Genomic DNA, 5,683 nt, shown 5'->3' on the forward strand with positions numbered 1-5,683 from the left:
TAGAGACAGTCATAGATTAAAAAATAGTTTAAAAAAATAAAATCCTTAAAAAGAAGTATATATAGGGGTTGAGGATTTAGCTCAGTGGTAGAGCGCTTGCCTAGCAAGCACAAGGCCCTGGGTTCGATCCTCAGCTCTGAAAAAGGAAAAAAAAGAAGTATATATAACATATAATATAATAATAAGAATATATATATAATGAGCCACACACAGAAATCTGGATAATGTATGTTATTGTGTTGTCTTTAAATTTTTTGACTGCTAACAAACAAGCAATAACTGCTAAGAAACATTGGATTATGGGAACTGCTAGATTAAACCAACTGATATACTTTTAAAATACCTTGACTTCAAAATGGAAATCAAAAGGTGTGTTGCTCTGGGAAAGAGATTATGCTTTTATTTAATTTTTTTTAACCAGAGCTGAGGACCAAACCCAGGGCCTTATGCTTGCTAGGCAAGCATTCTACCGCTGAGCTAAATCCCTAACCCCTATGCTTTTATTTCCACAGAAAATGAGAGGCTGTAGATTCATTCCAAGTTAAAGATGACCAGGTTTGATTAAGGAAAGCCCCCTGAAAATCCTGACTACAGGCATAAAGAAATAAACCTTAAAAAACTACAAAACATATAACATATGTTTTACCTGCTCAAACATAAAACAAAAAGTCATCTTTGGCTAACTTGTGTACAACACAGTCTATACTTGTACTAATTCAGATATGTATGTTACCTTTAAAAGTTTGTGTATTTTCAGAGCAAGGTGGACAGACACCAGTGAAAACAAATGGCCAGTGATCCAGCATCTCAAAATGCCTTGTTGCAATGTCCTCTGAGTTATGCATCCAGAACAGCTTCAAAGCTGCTGGCTGAGATGGTCCAGCCTCACAAACTATGCCAGCCAAGACTTAACCATTATCCTGAATCTTCTCATGGTTCCCAAAAATGTCAGTGCCCCCAATCAACAGGAAGTAGTCTAGAGAATGATGTCCATATTACCAAAAGATGGGTTATGAACGTTTATTAATATTTAAGATAGATTGGTTACAAATTGTTATTGGTTTTAGTAAAAAAAAAAAAGACTAAACAAAGGAGTTGAATGCAAATATATCTTTCTAAAGGAAAAGGGGGGATATAATGTAGAAATGATGAATAAAAGGGTAGATTAATGAATCTACTTTAATCAAAAAAACTATTAATCTTAAAATATTTATATTGGTATGGATTTTGGTATAAAGCTAATTTTGTTATACTGCATATATGTTTCTACTCTTGTTTGGGGTATTGTGCTTATGCAGCTCATTTTAAAATGTAATATATAATTAAGAAATACAATTAGTAGTCAGTCACCTATAATAAGCTTATAGTCATATTAGGTATGTTTTCAATGTTAAGCAGATATATTTAGATAGATAGATAGTCTTCAAACGGTTCAAAGAATGACAGAATGTGGCATTAATACATTTAGTAACCTAAGGCTTTTCATGACAGTGATCTGCTCCTGACAGCACCAATTTGCTTCAAAAGAGGATGATAGGCATCAAAGAAATCCATATGGAGTTTGCTTTCTTTATGGCAAAGGCTAGCCATGTTGGCAAAGAAACTGCTCTTGCATCAATTGCTGACAGTATATTGTCCAAACTGGACCACCAGGGTGCAAAGAAAGTGACTGCCAAACTTTGCCAAGACAAGGGAGGACAGTCTCTCAAAATTTCCTGCTTCTCAAAAATGTCTGTCATGTATACTAGGCCTATAAGCCAAAGTAGGATGCCCCAATGTTACAGAAGAACCTCAAGTGACTATCCAGGCGGCCAGATGTCCCTGTCATTAGGTAGCATTACACCCCTCTGGAGTCTTTAATGAAGTTAAAGACTAAATAATTAGACTGAAAGTTTTCTATAGTTATGATAAAAAGGTAAATTAAGTATAAAACTTTAGACCCACAAAGATAAGATAAATAATAGAGTATTTTCTCTAAGTTTGCCAAATAAAAATGGACTGGATATTGTAACTGTAATTCTTTTTTTAACTTTTTTTTATAATTTAATTTAATTTTACACATCAGCCATGGGTTCCTATATCCTCCCCCCTCCCGCATCCACTCCCACCTTTCCCCCAACCTATACCCCCATTACCATCTCCTCCAAGGCAAAGACTCCCCTGGGGGATTCAGCTCAACCTGGTAGATTCAGTCCAGGCAGGTCCAGTCCCCTCCTCCCAGGCTGAGCAAAGTGCCCCTGCATAAGCCCTAGGTTCCAAACAGCCAGCTCATGCACTAAAGACAGGTACAGATCCCACTGGGTGCCTCCCAAACAGTTCAAGCTATTCAACTGTCTCACTTATCCAGACGGCCTGATCCAGTTGGGGGCTCCTCAGCTTTTGGTTCATAGTTCATGTGTTTCCATTAGTTTGGCTATTTGTCCCTGTGCTTTTTCCAATCTTGGTCTCAACAATTCTCGTTCATACAATCCCTCCTCTTTCTTGCCAATTGGACTCCTGGAGCTTCACCTGGGGCCTAGCCAAGGATCTCTGCATCCAGTTCCATCAGTTTTTGGATGAGAGTTCTAGCAAGCCAGTTAGGGTGTTTCGTCATCCGATCACCAGACTAGGTCAGTTCAGGCTTTCTCTCGACCAAATGGTGCTGGCATAACTTGATGTCAATGTGTAGAAGGCTGCAAATAGATCCATATCTGTCACCATGCACAAAACTTAAGTCCAAGTGGACCAAAGACCTCAACATAAATCCAGTTACTCTGAACCTGATAGAAGAGAAAGTAGGAAGTAGTCTTGAACACATTGGCATAGGAGATCACTTGCTAAATATAACACCAGTAGCACAGACACTGAGAGAAACAATCAATCAATGGGACCTGTTGAAACTGAGAAGCTTTTATAGAACAAAGGATATGGTCAACAAGACAAAGCAACAGCCTACAGAATGGGAAAAGGTCTTCACCAACCCCACATCTAATAGAGGGCTGATATCCAAAATATATAAAGAACTCAAAAAATCAGACATCAAAATGCCCAACAGTCCAATTAAGAAATGGGTTATAGAACTAAACAGAGAATTCTCAACAGAGGAAGCTCAAATGGCTGAAAGACATTTAAGGAATTGCTCAACATCCCTAATTATCCAGGAAATACAAATCAAAATGATTCTGAGATACCACCTTACACCTGTCAAAATGGCTAAGATCAAAAACACAGAAGACAGCTTATGCTGGAGAGGATGTGGAGCAAGGGGAACTCTCCTCCACTGCTGGTGGAAATGCAAGCTTGTACAGCCACTTTGGAAATCAATATGGTGCTTCCTTAGAAAACTGGGAATCCATCTCCCCCAAGACCCAGCTGTAGCACTCTTGGGCATATACCCAAGGAATGCTCAATCATACCAAAAGGGCATTTTCTCAGCTATGTTCATATCAGCATTGTTTGTAATAGCCAGAACCTGGAAACAACCTAGATGCCCATCAACTGAAGAATGGATAAAGAAAGTGTGGTACATATACACAATGGAGTACTACTCAGCAGAGAAAAACAATGACATCATGAGGTTTGCAGGCAAATGGATGGATCTAGAAAACATCATCCTGAGTGAGGTAACCCAGACTCAGAAAGACAAACATGGTATGTACTCACTCATAGGAGGATACTAGATGTAAAACAAAGATGACTAGACTACTACTCACAACTCCAGGGAGGCTACCTAGAAAATAGGACCCTAAGGAAAACACAGGGATCTCCCAATGACAGAGAAATGGATGAGATCTACATGAACAACCTGGACATGAGTCAGGGTACTGAAGGGCAAGGTTCGAGGGAAAGAGAGCATAGGGGAGCAGAAGATCTCAGCTGGATCAAGAACAAAGAGGGAGAACAAGGAATAACAGATCATGATAAATGAAGACCACATGAGAATAGGAAGAAGCAAAGTGCTAGAGAGGTCCCAGTAACTGTAATTCTTTTTTTTTTTTCCCAAGACAGGGTTTCTCTGTGTAGTTTTGTGCCTTTCCTGGAACTCACTTTGGAGACCAGGCTGGCCTTGAACTCACAAAGATCCTCCTGGCTATGCCTCCCAAGTGCTGGGATTAAAGGCATGTGCCACCAATGCCTGGCATAACTGTAATTCTTGCTTGATAATTGTTTTTGTTGTGTGTAATTTTACTATGTTAAAGTTAAGACCTTCATTTTTATTTAGACAAAAGGGGAGAAATGCTGTTGGAATAATCTGTGAAATTGTGTTGCTCTCATTGTTAATAAGAAGCTGATTGGCCAATGGCTAGGCAAAATTTTCAGGACAGAGAGAATGCTTGAAATAAGAAGAGCAGAGTCAGAGGATTCACCAGTCAGACACAGAGAGGAAACAGGAGGTGTAAGATGAAAGAGAGGTAGTGCCATGTGGCAGAATGTAGATTAATATAAATGGGTTAATTTAAGTTGTAAGAGTTAACTAGTAAAAAGCCTGAGCTATTGGCAAAACATTTATAATTAATAATAAGTTTCTGAGTGGTTATTTAGAAAGTGGCTAGAGGAACAGAGATAATCACCATCTCAATGAAAAGCTCTGCCTACAAATATATTTCTTTAAGATTTGGTTGGTTGAAGGAATGTATGCTCTTCTGCTATCTTGAGACCCCTTCAGGTTGAGGACCCTCATTCTGCCCTTTTATGTCCACAGCTATCAGCCTGGGGCTGACTTCTGGTAAGACCCAATAAACACCACACTTGGTAAATGTGAAAAGAGAAAGCTTCTGAATAAGATGATGAGCTGACTGGATTGATGGGAGCTGGAGATGAGACCCAGAACCCTCCCTCCTATGAACCTTCATTTATCCATCCTAAGACTTCTGTTCCATCTACAGAGAGCATGTGTCCATCCTCAGAGAGGCAGGCATCAGGCACCCTGGCAATCACTTCTCATGGAGGAGAGAACACATTTGAAGATCTTCTCCACAGTGACAGCCTCCAGGAACTGGCTTCTCACTCTTTCTGCATCAGTTCCTCCCGGCACCAGAGCAAGGCCTGAGGTTGTCACATGTCACACCTGCAAATCCTCTCTGTCCTTTAGAGTACCTCATTTGCAGTCACCTCACTCTCTGCTATACATACCATGCTGAACTATAACCTAAACACAGCAGCCAGGATGAGGAAAACACTTGTGGTTCAATACAAAGACATTGTTCTTGCAGAGAAATCTGGGGCAGGAGGGCAGAGTGAATCAATAGCAGAGAACACAGCTAGGGGTAAAATGGCCAGGTATTCCCATCTACTGCCTCCCTCTATGTGCTGTCCATGGAAGACTCACTGGGGCCTGTCTGCAGGAGTGACAATGGGAGCCCCTGGTGAAAAGGAATTGTACCCAAAACGAGCATTTTTCTCCTGTACCACTAGTCTCTCCCCACCTCGGGGCCTCTGCCCAAAGCTGTAGTTTGTGTGGGTGGTCAAGGCTTAGTGGGGAGCTTGGCTGAACTGGGGACAGAGGTAGGAGGACGCTGGAGGGCACACATCCAGGGTGACCTTTATTCTTCCTGAATTGAGAGACACTTGAGCCTATTTCTGCTTTATTCTTAGCAGCAGCACACAGGGGAGGGGACTTGCTTTATTTAACTTTCTGTTCACAGCGTGACACTTTATTAAAATGTGCAGGACACCATGACAGATCTGCAAAAACAAAGTCTTG

This window comes from Onychomys torridus, chromosome 4, assembly GCF_903995425.1.
Source record: "Onychomys torridus chromosome 4, mOncTor1.1, whole genome shotgun sequence".
Classification (NCBI taxonomy): Eukaryota; Metazoa; Chordata; class Mammalia; order Rodentia; family Cricetidae; genus Onychomys; species Onychomys torridus.